This window comes from Solanum dulcamara, chromosome 8, assembly GCF_947179165.1.
Source record: "Solanum dulcamara chromosome 8, daSolDulc1.2, whole genome shotgun sequence".
NCBI lineage: Eukaryota > Viridiplantae > Streptophyta > Magnoliopsida > Solanales > Solanaceae > Solanum > Solanum dulcamara.
Genome location: NC_077244.1, coordinates 60,585,010 through 60,604,236, shown reverse-complemented (window position 1 = coordinate 60,604,236; position 19,227 = coordinate 60,585,010). Strand labels below are relative to the sequence as shown.

The 19,227-nt window shown below is 35.3% G+C and overlaps 1 pseudogene; it reads left to right on the top strand.

Annotated features, from left to right (window-relative positions):
- Positions 1-6,262: 6,262 nt before the first annotated feature.
- LOC129900431 (3-ketoacyl-CoA synthase 2-like) lies at positions 6,263-8,913 on the top strand (annotated as a pseudogene).
- The last annotated feature ends 10,314 nt before the right edge of the window (positions 8,914-19,227 follow it).

Genomic DNA, 19,227 nt, shown 5'->3' with positions numbered 1-19,227 from the left:
TATGTACTTAAGAAACAAGCTTAGTATATCATCTATCCAACAAAATAAACCAATAGACTAACTTCTTATCCACACACATATCAACTTTCATTACTAGAGTGCATAAACATTGAATCTACACCTATACAATATATGTATGACAATTGTTATACACTTTCACACACTATAAATACCTTACTTATATTAAACTTGTCAAATGGGCCAGTTGGCCCCCTAACCGGCCCATTAAAAGTCCGGCACGAGGGAGACCGGATCGGGTACCGGCCCAACACAAAAAAAATGGGCCGGTCAGGTCTATTTTTGATCTTGAACCGGTAAGACCGGTTTGGTAAGGGACCGGCCCGATTCGAAAGTTTTTTACTTTTTTGGATATTAACCTTTTTGGGCCAAATTTTCAAAAAGAGTCATTGGGCCAACGGCCAATTCTGAAAATATGCCCATTTTTTTTTTAAAAAAAATGATTAATCAATTTATTTTTTTTAAATACCTACAACATTTAATCATTTTTTTCCACCAACAATCATCTAATTCTCTCTCAATTTTTCAATTCTCTCTTAAAGTGATATCAATCTTTTATTATTTTTTGCAATTAACAACATCAAGTGGAAGTTTTCAACTTTCAAGTGTTCAACATTTCATCAATTTTACGATTCTTTGTTTTATTCCGGTAATTTGGTATAATCGTTCCGTCTCTTGCTTTTATTTAGTAAATTAATTTGAATATATTTAAATATTTAATTTTTGTGTTTCTAATTTTTATTAGTTTAATTTGCATAATGAATAGATTAAAAAATATAGGTAAAACTGTTAAAAATTTGTGTCCCGGTGGAGGTAGTGGTAGTAAGAAAAAAAATGCTTCCGATAGAGGTAGTACAAGTAGAAATTATTCTCGTATGCCTGGAGCACCACCTAGTGAATTTGGAGAAATAGGTATAGGTGCACATGATATGAATGAAAATAAATTTTAAGAAACTTACTATACAGAAGAACCAAATAAATTTGAAGTAGAAATAGAACAAATTGATAATGATGATGTGGATGTTACACCAACTAGTCCTGATGTAGATTTAGGTAATGTTCAATCTAGAACAGTTAATCTTCCTCCACAACTTGTAAAAGAAAGAAAAAAATTAGTTTAGTATGACATTATTTTGAACGCATAGCCGAAACAACTAAAGTTCAATGTAAAGAGTGTCAAACAAATTTCGAGCATAAGACCGTGGGTAATATAGATAGAACGGGTAGGTGAAACGGGCCAATTGACTAGACATCTAGACAATGAGCATCCTAGTTGGAAAGAACGAATAGGGGGTGCTACTGGCCAGTTCAAGGTAGAATAAACTCACGGACCGGAAAATTAACGGAGACGTATAATAAAATGAGGAATCGTGAAGAGATAGCGAAAATGATAGTTGTGGGTTGTCTACCTTTTTCATTTGCTTCTTCTGATGTTTTTATTCATTATATACAATCAATTTATAATCTTATGTTTAACGGTATTCCTAGAAGTACTTGTCGATCAGATATTTTGGACTTCATGCACAATACGCATATTATTTACGTTGGTTATTAACAAATCTTTCATGTAGAGTTTCACTTACTTCTGATTTTGGTCATGCTATAAATAAAAATAATTATTTAACTATTACTTGTCATTGGATAGATAGTAATTTTATTATGCAAAAACGTATTTAACAATATGATAAATACTAAAAACATAATGCACAATTTATTTCTGATTCTATATCAATGATTGCAAAATATTATGATTTTGAACACAAAATTTTATGTATTTCTTTTGATAATGCATCTAACAACACTGCTGCTATTAATTTTTTGAAAACTGAGCCCCCCCACTCTTTAGATAATATTTTTTATATTAGATGTGTTTGTCATATATATAATTTAACTGTTAAAGATGGACTTTATTTTTTTGAGCCAACAATTGAAAAAAATTAGGCATGCAGTTGATTTTATTCAAGGAAATAATAGAAAAGCTAGACTTAAAAGAATTTAAAAGAAAATGCGAGGAAAATAATCTTAGACATAGATTAATGCCCGAAGAAATTAAGACTAGGTGAAATTCGACTTATGATTTTTTAAAGACTTGTAATATTTATAAAATTCTTATAACTAACAACTTTTAATCAATATGCATATAAATTTCTCGAAGTCATGTTGGAAGAATCTAATTGGACTAAAATTAATGATGTTGTTGTGTTTTTAGAAAACTTTTATTTGGCTACTCTTGAATTTTTCGATGCTTATTATCTTACTGTTCCAATATTTTAGCTTATTTAGCCGAAATTTCTGTATTGCTTATGGAATATAAAAAGAAAGTTGATTACAAAGATGTTGCTGAAATGATAGAAAAATTTAATTTTTTTTTTCTATTCCTCCTCTTTATTTAGTTGGTGCTATATTAAATCCGTATATGAAATTTAATACTATGTCTGAATGTGTTCGCCTTTTATATACTTTTATAGAAATTGAAAAAGATGAAGATCCTACTATGTTTAAGGCGATGAGTGATACAAGTAATCATATTCAAATATTATATAATCATTATATCAATTTAATTGATAATGTTACCCCTACTCATACTGTTCCTCTATCTCGTCCTTTTGACGAACCATCATCTTCTAAAAGGCAGGCACGTGGTATGCTTGCCCATGGTTTTTCTAATTTATCTATTTGGAATAGAATACAACCTACATCACAACGGAGCATAAATCGGAACGAACTTAATTATTATTTGAGACAGGCTCTAGAGACCTATGATGAAAAAGTTTCACTACACTGAAATGGTGGAAGAACAATGAAAAAATTATCCAATACTATCAATCATAGCTAGGGATGTGCTAAATGTTCCAATGTCAACTGTTGCATCGGAGAGCACATTTAGTTAAGGAAGATAGCAGATCGGAGACAATCGACACTCTTTGGGGAGCAATGACATGAATGTTTTAGTTTGCCTCAGAGATTGGATTAGATCAGAGCATAAGAATAAAGGAAGAATAAAAGATACGAAAGAAGACGAAGAACTTGAAGCAATAATGTCAATTGGAGATCCTTCGACACGAGCTAGTCCAAATTATGAATTAGCTGATTTTGAAAATTATGAGTCAATTCCTGCTAATGTTAATACAGATGAATTAGAAAAAATGATTCGAAATATATAGAAGTTACAATTTATTATATACAACTAGTTGTAAGTTTGTAACTTGTATATTTTGAATTTTATCAATATATTAATAAAGTCAAAGTCTTTGCATTTCTTAATTTTTCTCCCTACAAATTTTGTGTCATTCAATTAAATAATTATTTTTACTTTACATAATCATCTAAGGAAAAATAAATTTGTAGTCACTATAAGATTTTAATATTTAAAAAAATATTATTATAATAAATAGTATATTATGTGTATAGTTGTTATACATTGTAAGTATATATAATATATAATATAAGTAATAGATAGAATATTGTGAGTATATTAGATGTACATTGTAGGTATATATATTATAACATAAGTATATATATATACTAATAGATAGTATATTGTGAGTATATTAACTATACATTGTAAGTATATACAATGTAAGTATATCACCATAATAGATAGCATAACGTTAGTATACATGATATACATAGTACGTATATATAGTATAATGTAAATATATACATACTAATAGATAGTATATTGTGAATATATTAGCTATACATTGTAAAAAAGGGCAGCCCGGTGCACTAAAACTCTCGCTATGCGCGGGGTCCGGAGAAGGGTCTGACCACAAGGGTCTATTGTACGCAGCCTTACATTGCATTTCTGTCCAGAGGCTGTTTCCAAGGCTTGAACCCGTGACCTCCTAATCACATGGCAACAACTTTACCAGTTACTCCAACGCTCTCCTTCTAGATATACATTGTAAGTATATATAATATGTAACATTAGTGTGTATATATATATATATATATATATATAAGATATATCACTATAATAGATAGTATAATCTTAGTATACTTGATATACATAGTACATATATATAGTATAATGTAAGTATATACATACTAATAGGTACTATATTGTGAGTATATTATTATAATAGATAGTATATTGTGATTATATTAGATATTGTAAGTATATATAATGTAAGTATATCACTATAATAGATAGTATATTGTGAGTATATAAATTGTTATAATTATTTCTAAATTAATTAGATAACGATACACTATATTGATGATTGACTCAAATTTTCGAATACCTAACCGAAAAAGAGTCAAGCCCAACGGGCCCAATCCAGCCCAATAAGCCCAAAGCCTATACCTTTAATGAGTCGGACTTTAAATAATTTTTCCACTGTTCAAACCGGCCCAGCCCGATACCCTGGTGATCTACAAAAAAGGTGGGCTGGTCTGACTCGGCCCGCCCCACTTAACACCCTTAACTTATATATTATGCAATCATGCTAGGATTTTAGTTGTGATTAGGAAGGGTTATCAAACCTATTACAGTTGGCCGATGGAACTACTCTATTGAAATATATTTAAACTATCAACCTATATAATATCGGATGAAAAAAAATGTGTTACAAATAGCGATATAAATGCTTTTACATACCAAGTTTTGTAGCCTCTTCTAGCCCACTAAGGACATTATAAGAAGAAAATTTTACAAATAGTTAGAGCATATTTGGATGGACTTATTTTAATTAATATATAAGTTAAAAATTGTTTATAAGTTAAAAAAAATAAGTAGGTGCAATTTAACTTTTTTTTTTGACTTATAAGCTGTTTTCAACTTATAAGTTGCTTAAAATAAGTTCATCCAAACAAACTCAATTATTTAGTAGGGCTTATTTTAAGCACAAAATGACTTTAAGTTGGCAAGTCAAACACTCAAAAAAACTGAAAACAGCTTATAAGTAACTTATAAGTCAATCCAAACGGGCTCTTAGTATAAGTATTTTAATTATGGTCCTTAGCTACCGTTTGCTTAATTATGCTCCATAGCTATAATTTCGTTTGCTATGGATATTTTGATTTGTATAATTCGTTGCCAATATACAAATAGGGTAAGTATATACAAATTCTATATTTATAAATTTAAGAATTTTTCAGAACTTATACAAATCAAATGTATCAACATGATAATTATATACAAATTAGGGTAAGCATATACAAATTCTGAATTTATAAAATTAAAAAAATTCTGAATTTATACAATTAGAAACCGAATTATACAAATTTTGAATTTATACAACTATTATACAAATTCTCGACGTGGACCATCTAATTATGATTGTAAGTTAGCAACGAATGATAATTTAATTAAACTATAGCTAAGTTAACTAATAACTAGTATATGCATGCTTGTCCGTGTAATTTTCCCCCAAGTCCAGCTAGAGTTGCATTAAGGTTTTAAACTTTTAACAATTTTGGGCGTACAACTATTACATCATGTACAATTATTGATTCATCACATGGGATATCTCTTGTTTCTTCTGTGTGTTACATTTTAGGTGTTCTATTTAGATGCATAACATGGTAGGTTATTATCTTAAGATCCTTTTTTGATCATAAACTTTATTATGATATTTTTTGTATTCTAAGATGAAAAAGAAGGTAAGGTTTGCCAAACCCCCCATCATACTGGAGGTGAACACTCCCGTGCGAATGTTTTCTGGTATAAAAAAAAAAAGAAGCTAATTTTCCAATCTTTTATTTTTCTCAATGCTTGCTAGTCTTTCTAAGGAGTTAATTGAAGATCTCGACGGTGATTGAATTGAAAAAAATAAAGAAAGTAGAATAAATATCATATAGTAATGAATATGCAACAGTTTATAAATAACTTAAGAAATCATTTTGCCCTATGTGACATTATAATTATCCAGCGAGGGGTTTCAATTGAATCGCCTAGCAACAATTATATAGCTTTGTCCTCCCTGGCTGTTTCAACTAGCTAGATTGGACACCTTATAATTCTTCCCACAAAATTCAAAACCTCATATCATTATGTGCCCAACGCTAGCATTTTAGCCATGCGAACGCCACGATTTTTGAAAGCAAACGAGGCTTAATAATAAAACTGAATCTAGTAAAATATCAGAAAAGTGAATAAAATAGTTGCTGAAAATAATTCGAAGTCAAGTAATATTTGGGTCATGAGATTTTAGTTGTTAGTTACGTTAAAACAGTTCCTTTGACAACTTTTAAAATAGAGACATCAAATTTTCATTTCCTCCATATCCTTTCAATTGCAATGGCACTAAATGTAGCATCCAATTTCTTCAGTCTTAAAAACTTAAAACTTGGATTCCATTTTCTAATCTCTCACACACCTTACCTCTTTATCATTCCAGCCATATCTGCTTTAGGATTTTACCTTTTAACCCTTACAACCTTGGAAGACTTGAACAACCATATTATTCCCATGTTGAAAGCCTGGCAAATTATTATTATTATTGTTTTCTTGGCCACGCTCTACTTCAGGATTCGTACAAGAAACGTTTATTTGGTCGATTTTGCATGTTACAAGCCAGATGAGGTGGATATGATGAGCAAACAACAACTCTTAGACATAATGTCATCAACTTTTGATGATGAGGCTGTACATTTACAAAAGAAAGTATTGGAGAGAAGTGGTTATAGTGACAAGACTTATATTCCAGAGAGCATCAGAAGGCTCCCTGAAAAGTTATTGACGTTTGAAGAGTCTAGGAAGGAAACAGAAAATGTCATATTTGGAGCCATAGACGATTTATTGGCGAAAACAAAAGTGAAGGCTCGTGATATTGGGATAATCATAGTGAACATTGGGCTGTATAATCCAACTCCATCTTTATCAGCCATGATAGTCAATCATTACAAGTTTGGAGTGGATGTCCTCACTTATAATATCAGTGGCATGGGTTGCAGTGCTGGACTCATTTCTATAGACCTTGCAAACCGGCTATTGCAGGTCCGTCAAATGCTTTTTTTTCCTTTCGAGTAAAGTTCACTTTACCCCCTTAACATTTATAAGTAAAGAGATTCATTCATCGAACTAACAGATTTGAGAAATTATACTATCTTCATATTTTAAATGGGACAATAAACCCTCCTGATCATAAATTTGTTAGGACGGAAATAATCGTGTCATGCGGAAGGTAGCAAAACAAACCTCGAAAGACCATGAGTAATAAGATAAACGAGAAATATACCAAAAGAGACACAAACATTTAACGTGGTTCGGTCAATCGATCTATATCCACAAGAGGAGATGGACAATCTACTATATAAAAGAGAATACAAAATATCGAGAGAAATAACCTCACATAATTCACTCGAAATAAAAAGAGGTTTACACTAGTGCTAACGTAACCCTTGTGTCTCACCGTTTCTTTCCCTAAACCAAACTCTCAAAGTCCCTAGGACTATATTGTGAATGTTACCAAGTTAGAAGGAACAAACCTCTATTATATAGAGTCATAAATCTTTTCCTACAAGAAAAAAGACTAGCAAATAAGACTTCGTGTTTTTTAAAAGAAAAACCCAATTATTTTAGAAAAATCAGACCAAACACCCAACAAAATCAATGGCTAGAAACGAGTTAAATTATTGCATGTTTTTAATATGTCAAAAATGACCAATTCAAATGATTTATAACATGCACTTTTTTAAATAATTAAAAAATTTAATTCCATACCTCTTTTTTTCTTTAATCATTTTCTTTTGATATATAATTAAAGTCTCATTTTGCTGCATGAACATTTTTTTTTAGAGCTTCAAATTATTTTGATCCATTTTATTTAGTATTACTATTATTAAAAACTTTATGTCATCGGACCAAAACGAAAATTACCCTACAAATATCTCTTGTGAGTTACTTTCAGATTTTTCGTATGTGTAAAACTAAATATTTCTTGTTAAAAAAAAGTAAAAACAAATATGTAATGGAACAAAACCAATTGACCAAATTAAAACTTTGTAAAAGTTGGACGGATCGGATATATATGACGCATTGATCAGTAAAGAAGAATAATAAGAGATTTAATTTTATGACCACCCGATAACTATATTTTCTGATGAAAATGGTAAAACAGACACAAGTGAGTGCCTATGCGATGGTAGTTAGCACAGAAAGCATCCATTGTGGTTATTATCTTGGAAAGGATAGATCAAAGCTTGTAACAAACTGTCTTTTTCGTATGGGTGCCGCCGCCATTCTCCTCTCCAACCGCTTCTCAGACTCTCGTTGTTCCAAATATAAACTTATGCACGTTGTGCGTACACATAAAGGAGCCGATGACAGATCTTTCAAAACTATATATCAAGAACAAGATGTAGATGGGAATATTGGTGTGTCGCTCTCAAAAGGCCTAATGGTCGTAGCTGGAGAGACTCTCAAATCCAATATAACGACTCTAGGGCCATTGGTCCTTCCTATTTCAGAACAACTTCTATATTTTGGATACTTAATTGCTAGGAAAATCTTCAAATTGAAGAATATCAAGCCATATATACCGGACTTCAAGCTAGCATTTGAACATTTCTTCATTCATGCTGGAGGAAGAGCAGTATTGGATGAGATGGAGAAGAATCTTGAGCTCACAGAATGGCATATGGAGCCCTCAAGAATGACCCTTTACAGGTTTGGAAACACATCGAGTAGCTCAGTGTGGTACGAATTGGCCTACTCTGAGGCCAAAGGTAGGATAAACAAGGGTGACCGAGCATGGCAAATTGGTTTCGGGTAAGGTTTCAAGTGCAATAGTGTTGTTTGGCATGCTCTGAAGACTATTAATCCTGCTATGGAGACAAATCCCTGGACTCATGAGATTCATGAATTTCCCGTTAATGTCCCCGTTGTCATGCCTCTTTCTGCTTGAATATTTACTTATTAGTTTGTTTCGAATGGGAAATACTTCTGCTTAGTCAAGGAATTATCTCTCTCTATATATATAGTTCATAACCAGTTATCATAGATTATTGTTAATAATCAAAACCAAAAATATGACATTACTATTTTTATGTCACATTTTTCTCTTTGCTTATATCAGTCTCTGCCTCTCACAAACATACACTAAGTATTAATTCATGACCTGATCATCGACAGCATCATGTGTTTCATTTTCAGATTAATGTTAGAAAAAAGTTTGTGTACTATACCTTGATGATTTTATGTAGAACTAGCTAGCATGAAAACACTTGTGAGTTGTGAGATATTGTAATCAAGTGACAGATTTTACATTAGATTAATTGCTAGGCAACACCTCCTGATGAATCAATTCCATATAAATGGTAACAAGGATACCATCAATTGGATCTTATGACAAAGAGAATTTGTCTCTTCTACATTATAATGAAATCGAAATTCGATAAACCTATTGGTGCTCTACCTGACTAAAATTAGGCAGGGCGCTTATACAAATATTAGGTGCAAAATACCTATAGTACTAGAGCAATATTGATTGTGTGTTGAAGTTTGTGACCATCTCATCTAAAAGCTTAAGCTGTTAGAGAGAGCACACTTTTAATTATTTAATTGTATTCTCAACACACACCCTCACGTGTGGCCTGATTCTTTTTCATGGGCCAAGCACATGAAAACTCTTTTTGATATGGGAGGCGTTGAGATTCGATCTCAGGACCTCTGCCTGCTCTGATACCATATTGAAGTTTGTGATCATCTCATCTAAAAGTTTAAGCTATTAGAGAGAGCACACTTTTAATTATTTAATTGTATTCTCAACACACACCCTCACGTGTGGCCTGATTCTTTTTCATGGGCCAAGCACATGGAAACTCTTTTTGATATGGAAGGCGTTGAGATTCGATCTCAAGACCTCTGCTTGCTCTGATATCATATTGAAGTTTGTGATCATCTCATCTAAAAGTTTAAGCTATTAGAGAGAGTACACTTTTAATTATTTAATTGTATTCTCAACATTGTGTTCTATAATTTCATTTATTGACCATTATATACGGTTTATGCATCAACATGGGAGACGAACAGGGAAATTGTGAATCTCATATGTCCACGAGTTCTTTTCTTCGGCTTCAATGACAGTCCTCGGCGCACGCGACATAGCACTGTTACATTTCTTGGATTGTGTAGAAAATATCTTAAAATCTATAAACTTCAATCAAGTAAATAAAGTTGACAAAAGACAATTTTTTTATAGATGTATCTCATAGTTTAAATTCTCTTCCGAACCAATCCATCGGATCGTGCGGGCACTTACTCTACACCTAGGTAGGAGAACCTGTTATTTAGTTTTGATGATCAACAAACTATGGGACCTGATACATGGACCTGGTCCCATGAGTAAGTCAAGTTGCAAAACCCAGAAAATTTAGGTGTGTAGGGTTTTTAAGCCCATTTTCCAAAACCCAGAAAATTTAGGCTTGGCGCTGCAAGGACGTGCCACTATAGCGTCAGAAAACAGTCTCAGTAGTTTGGTCCTTAGCGCGACATGCCACTATTAGGTTGCAGGGTTTTTAAGCCTATAATTGACTTGGCGTTGCAGTGGCGCGGCGCGCTACTATAGCGCCAGGAGGGTTTTAGCCCATTTTTCCAGATTTTTAAGGAAGGGCAAATTGGACATTTCCCTTATTATATATACACTGACTTGGTCACATTTTAGACCATTTCTTTTCAGTCCATTGCCTCTCCAAAAAGCCCTAATCCTCATCCTCTCTTCCTCAATCCATTTCCAACAAGAATTGCCTTCAAAATTTCAAGGATTCAAGCTTTCCATTGAAGACCTAACATCAAGGTTCCTTCAAAGTCTTCACCAAGGTATGTAAGGCTACTCAAAACATTGGTTGAGTCCACCCATGTGCCCTACATCTTCTTTGAGATTAAAGGTTCATAAGAATGAAGTTTCTTGATAGGCTTATGTCCAAATGAGTCTTTTTCATCTATTAACTTAATTTTTGTTATGTTAATGTTGTTGAGTCAAGAAATTGATAAATTCATCATGTTGGTATGAGTTGATTGATATGAGTTGTTAAACATATTTTGTTGATTTTCTTAAATATATTGATTATTTTAAATATGTTAATTTTCTTAAATATGTTGTTTACCTTAAATTGTTGAATTTCGAACCTTGGAGTCTTGATGAGTCCTAGAGAGATTTGCTAAATGAATAGAGGAAATGATTGGATAGAATTGTATGATGTTATAAATGTATATTTAAACTACACTTGAAAGATACGATTGGGATTGATTAGATAATATGATTGGAAAAGGTTTGATTGTGATAGAATTGATGATTTGACAAGGTTCCAAATGAGACTTGTCGATATGAGTAGATTGAGTTGATTGGATGGAGTTTTATGAGCATTGAGTCTTCAGAAGAGTATCGAGCACCGAATTGGGTGAGAGTAAGTAATAACTCAAATCCAATAACTACATCGTCAAATATAGGAGGGGATTGAACCGTTAAAGTCGGATGCTTCCCAAATTATTGTCCTGACATGATAGGACTTGGTTGGATATGGATCCATGATTGGTTGATTCGTTCATACCCTAGCAAGGTATGAACGGACGTGGTAACAACGTCGGCTTGTTGTACTATCACTGGCTCATAAGTGATGGTTGTCGGATAAGAGAAACTCTCATATAGGTCTTGGTAGTACTCTGAGTTGGATTGGGTTGAATTGTATGTGATTGGTCCCATCTAAACCATATTCTTGTTTAGACTTAGGACACTTGATTGAGTTATTTTTTTTCCTGAGTTGAGATTTTGAGTTTATTTGATTTTTCCTTGATGTTTATTTCATTCGGCCATTTTATATACTCGTACATTCCATGTACTAACGTTATTTGGCCTGTATAATTTTATAATGTAGAGACAGGTACTAGAGATCATCAACCGATGCACCGTTGAAGATCTATTCTTTTCCAGCTAGTTGGTGAGTCCTCTCAGTTTCTGGAGGATATCGAGATTATCTTTATAGCTTTGATTTATTTCCCCTTATTTTGATTTTTGATAGCCATGAACTTGTCATTGGCCCCTCCTGAATTGTTGATAGAGGCTTCATAGACTAGAGTGTTGAAATGTTGAATTGTTTATTTTGACTAGTTTTATTATAGCTAATTATTGATTGGGTATTTGTTTGGCCTTTGGACCTAAATTATGAATAGTATCTTTATGATTGAGTCTTCTGCTGATAGAATGTGAATGAATGAAAGTGTGACAGGACTAGGTAGTTCGCTTGAAAGCTAGAAATGGCTTTTGAGTACCGGCCACGTCTAGGGTACCCTCTCGGGGCGTGACAAATATGGTATTAGAGCACAGAGTTCAAGAGTCCTAGGGAGTCTATGAAGCCATGTCTAGTAGAGTCTTGCTTATGGGTGTGTTGTGCACCATACTTATAATCAGGAGGCTATAAGACATTAAGAATTACTTCACTTCTTTTATACTCTAAACTCGTGCGATAGAGTTAAACTCTATAAGACTTTCTTTCTAATTCGTGCGTTTATACGTTGCAGACAATGCCTCCTAAAAGAGAAATACCGATAACACAGAGATTTTACAGTTAAAAATGCACCCATCGAGGACTAGGGGTCAACCTGCAAGGTATGCTGAGGCACCTCAAGTGTCTACTACTCTGCATGCACCAACTTCGGAGGCAGACTTTCAAGGAGCGATTGCTATGCTCACTCAATTAGTGGCTGTCCGCAATGGTAACCAGAGTTCGCCAACTCTTAGCTCTAGTTCCCAAGAGCCGTCTGCTGCCACAAGAATTAGAGACTTTTTGAGAATGAATCCGCCAGCGTTCACGGGTTTTAAGGTTAATGAAGACCCTCAGAATTTCATTGATGAGATGTGGAAGATCCTGAAAGCTATGCATACTATGGAGATCGAGGGGGTTGAGTTGGTGTCTTATCAGCTTAAGGATGTGGCAAACGTCTGGTATAACCAGTGGGAACAAAGTTGAGGTGAAGATGCTGAGCCTCCTATTTGAGATGAATTTGAATGAGCCTTTCTTAATCATTTCTTTCCTAGAGAATTGAGGAAAGCGAAAGTAGAAGAGTTTGTGAATTTAAAACAAGAGGGTGTGATCGTTAAGGAGTATAGTCTAAAATTCATCCAACTGTCCAGATATGCTCCAGAGATGATCCTAGTTATGAGGTCGAAGATGAGAAAATTTGTCTCCAGATTAGGAAGACATGTGAAGAAGGAGTACAAAACGGCATTGTTGATATCCAACATGGATATTTCAAAACTAATGGTGTATGCTCAATAGGTGGAGGATGAAAAGAGAAAAGACAGGGAGGAGCATCTGAGCAAGAAGGCAAAATCAGTTGGACATGAGAATGAACACAGACAGAACAAGGGCAACAGGTCCTTCTTCTAGAAGAGGTCCTCCAACTATGTCTCATCCACCGCAAGTGCACCTATGCCGCATAATAGGTATGATCGGCAAGGATAGAGTCACTAGAATTTCAGATCCCAGGGTTCTCAATCCCAGGCTAGCGATGGGTCAAGGTTCGAAAGAGAAGACACTATACGACAAATGCGGTAAGCTCCACTTGGGAGAGTGCAGAGAGGGAGATAAGGTTTGTTATAAATGTGGCCAGGTGGGCCATTTTCAGAGGGAGTGTCAACATGGGGCAATAGGGCCCAATATTCTACCACCGCACCACCAGCTAGAGGTAATTAGAGGGGCACTACTTCAGGTATGAACGGAGGTACAAACCGTCTATATACCATGGGTACTCACCAAGATCATGAAAACTCCCCAAACGTCGTGGCGGGTATGATTCAAGTCTCTTCTCTTGACTATTATGTTTTGATGGATCTGGGTGCCACACTATCTTTTGTGACTCCTTACATGGCTAGTAAATTCAATAAAATTCCTAAATGTCTTCTTGAGCCTTTCAGTGTAGCTACTCCTATTGGTGATTCTGTCTTAGCTGAGAGAGTCTATAGAGATTGCACTGTGTCAATCCATCACAAGGATACCTTGGCTGACTTAGTTGAGTTGAACGTGGTTGATTTTGATATGATTCTTGGCATAGACTGGTTTTATGTCTGTTATGCCTCTATTGATTGTAGGACTCAGATTGTCAAGTTCAAATTCCCGAAAAAGGCGGTCATAGAGTGGAAGGATAGTCCTGTCGTGCCTAAGGATAAGTTTATTTCCTATCTTAGGGCTAGAAAACTAATCTCAAAAGGGTGTATTTATCACATCATCCGAGTGAAAGATAATAGTATTGAGTCTCTATCCCTTGAGTCAGTTCCGATTGTCAATGAGTTTCCTGAAGTCTTTCCTGAAAATCTGCCCGGAGTCCTTCTTGATTAGGAGATCGACTTTGGGATCGATGTCCTTCTTGATATCCAGCCTATCTCTATCTCTCCATATAAAATAGCTCTAGCTGAGTTGAAAGGGTTGAAAGAATAGTTGAAGGACTTGTTAGATAAGGGATTCATTAGGTCGAGTGTCTCACCATGGGGTGCTTCCATCCCATTCGTGCGAAAGAAATATGGGTCCTTTAGAATGTGTATTGATTACAGGCAACTAAACAAGGTCATCATAAAGAACAAATACTCTCTCCCCAGAATAGATAATTTATTTGACCAGTTTCAGGGTTCCACTTGTTTCTCAAAGATAGACCTAAGATCGGGCTACCATTAGTTGAAGGTGAAGGAGTGTGACATCCTAAAGACAGCTTTTTGGAACCGTTATGGCCATTTTGAGTTCTTGGTTATGTCCTTTGGGTTGACTAATGCCTCTGCAACTTTTATGAATATCATGAATCGAGTATTTAAGTCATATCTTGATATGTTTGTGATTGTATTCATTGATAATATTTTGGTTTACTCCAAGAATGAAGAGGAGTACGCCTATCATCTTAGAATCATCTTGCAAACTTTGAAAGACCAGGTATTGTATGCAAAGTTCTCTAAATGTGAATTTTGGCTTGCATCAGTGGCTTTTATAGGCCACATCACATCTGGGAATGGTATTCAGGTTGATGCTCAGAAGATTGAGGCAGTGAAAAATTGGCCCAGACCCATATCCCCGATAGAGATAAGAAGCTTCTTGGGTTTGGTTTGCTATTATCGAAGGTTTGTAGAGGGATTCTCATCCATATCATCACCATTGACCAAGCTGACCCAAAAGAAGGCTAAGTTCCAATGGTTCGATGCTTGCGAGGAGAGTTTCCAGAAATTGAAGACCAAACTGACCACTGCTCCTGTTCTAACTTTGCCCGATGGAACAGAGGATTTTGTGATCTATTGCGAAGCGTTTAGAGTTGGTTTGGGTTGTGTGTTAATGCAGAAGGGAAAAGTGATAGCCTATGCTTCAAGACAACTTAAGATTCATGAGAGAAATTACCCAACTCATGACCTTGAACTGACAGCTGTGGTATTTGCTCTTAAAATTTGGTGTCACTACTTGTATGGAGTGCATGTTGATGTGTTCACCAATCATAAGAGTTTGCAATACGTCTTCAGCCAGAAAGAACTCAACCTGAGGCAAAGGAAATGGCTCGAGTTGCTCAAAGATTATGATATGAGAATTCTCTACCATCCAGGTAAAGCTAATGTTGTTGTTGATGCACTTAATAGGTTGTCTATGGGTAACATTGCCCATATATATAAGGGAAGGAAAGAATTGGCTAAAGAGGTGCATAGACTAGCTTGATTGGAAGTTCGGCTTGAAGAGAATAATGAAGGCGGAGTCAATGTTCAAGATGGGTCTGCATCCTCACTCGTAGTAGAGGTGAAAGAGAAACAAGACCAAGATTCCATCCTTCTCCAATTAAAGGAAGTTATTCACAAACAAAAAGTGATGGTTTTTACCAAAGGGGGAGATAGTGTGTTGAGGTACCAAAATAGATTGTGTGTCCCAGATATTGATGATGTTCGAGAAAGGATTATGGCCTAAGCGCATAGTTACAGATACTCTATTTATCCTGGCTCTACAAAAATGCATCATGACTTGAGGGAAGTTTATTGGTGGAGTGGAATGAAGAGAGATATCACGGAATTTGTTTCTAAGTGCCCGAACTACCAATAGGTTGAAGTTGAGCATCAAAGGCCATGTGGGTTAGCTCAAAACATAGAAATTCGGGAATAGAAGTGGGAGATGATCAATATAGACTTTATTACAGGTTTGTCGAGGTCCCAAAAATAATATAATTCAATTTGGGTGATTGTGGATAGGATGACGAAATCAGCTCACTTCTTGGCAGTTAAGACTACTGACACCGCAGAAGATTATGCAAAATTATATATTCAGGAGATCGCCAGATTGCATGGGGTTCCCTTGTCTATCATCTCAGATAGAGGAACTCAATTCACTTTCCAATTTTGGATATCCTTTCAGAAGGGACTGGGTTCAAAGATGAATCTTAGTACGACCTTTCATTCCCAAACAGATGGCCAAGCGGAGCGCACCATCCAGATATTGAAGGATATGTTGAGGGCATGTATACTTTACTTCAAAGGAAATTGGGATGATCACTTATAGAGTTTGCATACAATAACAGTTATAATGTAAGTATTCAAATAGCTCTCTATGAAGCATTGTATGAGAGGAGGTGTAGATCACCGATTGAGTGGTTTGAAGTTGGTGAAGTTGAGTTAATTGGGCCTGATTTTGTTCACCAAGCTATGGAGAAGGTGAGAGTTATTCAAGATAGGCTAAAGATGGCCTAAAGTCACCAAAAATCTTACAACGGTGTAAGGAGGAGAGACTTAGAGTTTGAGGTGGATGATTGGATGTACTTGAAAGTGTCACCCATAAAGGGTATCATGAGGTTTGGAAGGAAGGGAAAGCTTAGTCCTCGATATATGGGTCCTTACCAGGTTATGAGGAGGATTGGTAGTGTCGCTTATGAGTTGGAGTTACCCTCGAAGCTAGCCGCTATTCATTTGGTATTTCACGTTTCGATGTTGAAGAAGTGCTTGGACGATCCCTCATTGGTAGTCCCCATTGATAGTATTGGAGTTAAGGATAGCTTGTCATATGAAGAGGTTCCGATCCAAATCCTTGATCATCAGGTTCGTAAATTGAGGAATAAGGAGATTGCCTCAGTCAAAGTCTTGTGGAGAAATCAATTGGTTGAGGAAGCCACATGGGAAGCGAAGGAAGACATGAAAGCTAAATTTGAATTCGTATGTGCATTTTGAGTTCGGATTATAAATTATTCGATAATTTGATTGGTTGAATGACTGAATTCTGATTATGATTTGTACCTCGAGTCCATCTTTGGTTTACTCATCATTGGAGGACGAATGAGCCCAAGGGGGAGATAATGTAACACCCCCAAAAATGTTTACTAAGATTCGGACCGTTCTACATATACGTATAGGATCATACTAGACGATTGTAAAGTGCATGCATGAGTTAAGATCAATTTATAATAAATTGGAGAGTGTTGGATGTGATTTAGGGTCATAAGGGATCCCTAAAACCAAGCCAAGTCCAAAGAACTCGTCTTGGCTAAATTTCCGAATGAGTTTGTATAAGAATCAACTTCTAATGACCTTATCTTTTTGCATATAACCAACTGGGTGGCCCATACCTATTAAATTAAAGGCCTTTGAATCTTCTTTCCAATGCCACCAAGATTGCATTTTTTTGAGTTCAGAGTCAAAAGTTATGACTATTTTATGACGGACTAGTGCTGTAAGAATTTCAATCCTGGACTGTAACTGAGGAAAAACCTGGACTTGGCGTCACAGTGGCGCGACGCGCCACTATAGCACCAGGAACAAGACTCAGTAGTTTGGTACTTGGCGCGACGCGCCACTATTAGGTGTGCAGGGTTTTTAAGCCCATTTTCCAGAACCCAAAAAATTTAGGCTTGGCGTTGCAAGGGCGCGACGCACCATTATAGCACCAGAAAACAGCCTCAGTAGTTTGGTCCTTGGCGCAACAACCACTATTAGGTTGCAGGGTTTTTAAGCCTATAATTGTCTTGGCGCTGTAGTGGCGCGATGCGCCACTATAGCGCCAGAAGGGCTTTAGCCCATTTTTCTAGATTTTTGAGAAAGGGCAAATTGGGCATTTCCCTAATTATATATACATTGACTTGGTCATGTTTTAGACCATTTGTTTTCAGTCCAAATCCTCTCCAAAAATCCCTAATCCTCATCCTCTCTTCCTCAATCCATCTCCAACAAGAATTGCCTTCAAAATTTCAAGGATTCAAGCTTTCCATTGAAGACCTAACATCAAAGTTCCTTCAAAGTCTTCACCAAGGTATGTAAGGCTACTCAAAACAGGGGTTGAGTCCACCCATGTTCCCTACATATTCTTTGAGATTAAAGGCTCATAAGAATGAAGTTTCTTGATAGGCTTATGTCCAAATGAGCCTTTTTCATCTATTAACTTAATTTTTGTTATGTTAATGTTGTTGAGTCAAGAAATTGATAAATTCTTCATGTTGGTATGAGTTGATTGATATGAGTTGTTAAACATATTTTGTTGATTTTCTTAAATATGTTGATTATTTTAAATATGTTAATTTTCTTAAATATGTTGTTTACCTTAAATTGTTGAATTTAGAACCTTGGAGTCTTGATGAGTCCCGGAGAGATTTACTAAATGAATAGAGGAAATGATTGGATAGGATTGTATGATGTTATAAATGTATATTTAAACTACACTTGAAAGATACTATTGGGATTGATCGGATAATATGATTGGAAAAGGTTTGATTGTGATAGAATTGATGATTTGACAAGGTTCCAAATGAGACTTGTCGATATGAGTAGATTGAGTTGATTGGATGGAGTTTTATGAGCATTGAGTCTTGGGAGAAGTATCTAGCACCGAATTGGGTAAGAGTAAGTAATAACTCGAATCCAATAACTACGTGATCAAACATAGGAGGGGATTGAACCGTTAAAGTTAGATACTTCGCAAATTATTGTCCTGACATGATAGGACTTGGTTGGATATGGATCCATGATTGGTTAATTTTTTCATACCCTATTAAGGTATGAACAGACGTGGCAACAACGTCGGCTTGTTGTACTATCACTAGCTCATAAGTGATGGTTGTCAGATAAGAGAAACTCCCATATAGGTCTTGATAGTATGTGATTGGTCCTGTCTAAACCATATTCTTGTTTAGACTTAGGACACTTGATTGAGTTGTTCTTTCTCCTGAGTTGAGATTTCGAGTTGATTTGATTCTTTCTTGATATTTGTTTCATTCGACCAATTTACATACTCGTATATTTCATGTACTGGAGCTATTTGGCCTGCATCATT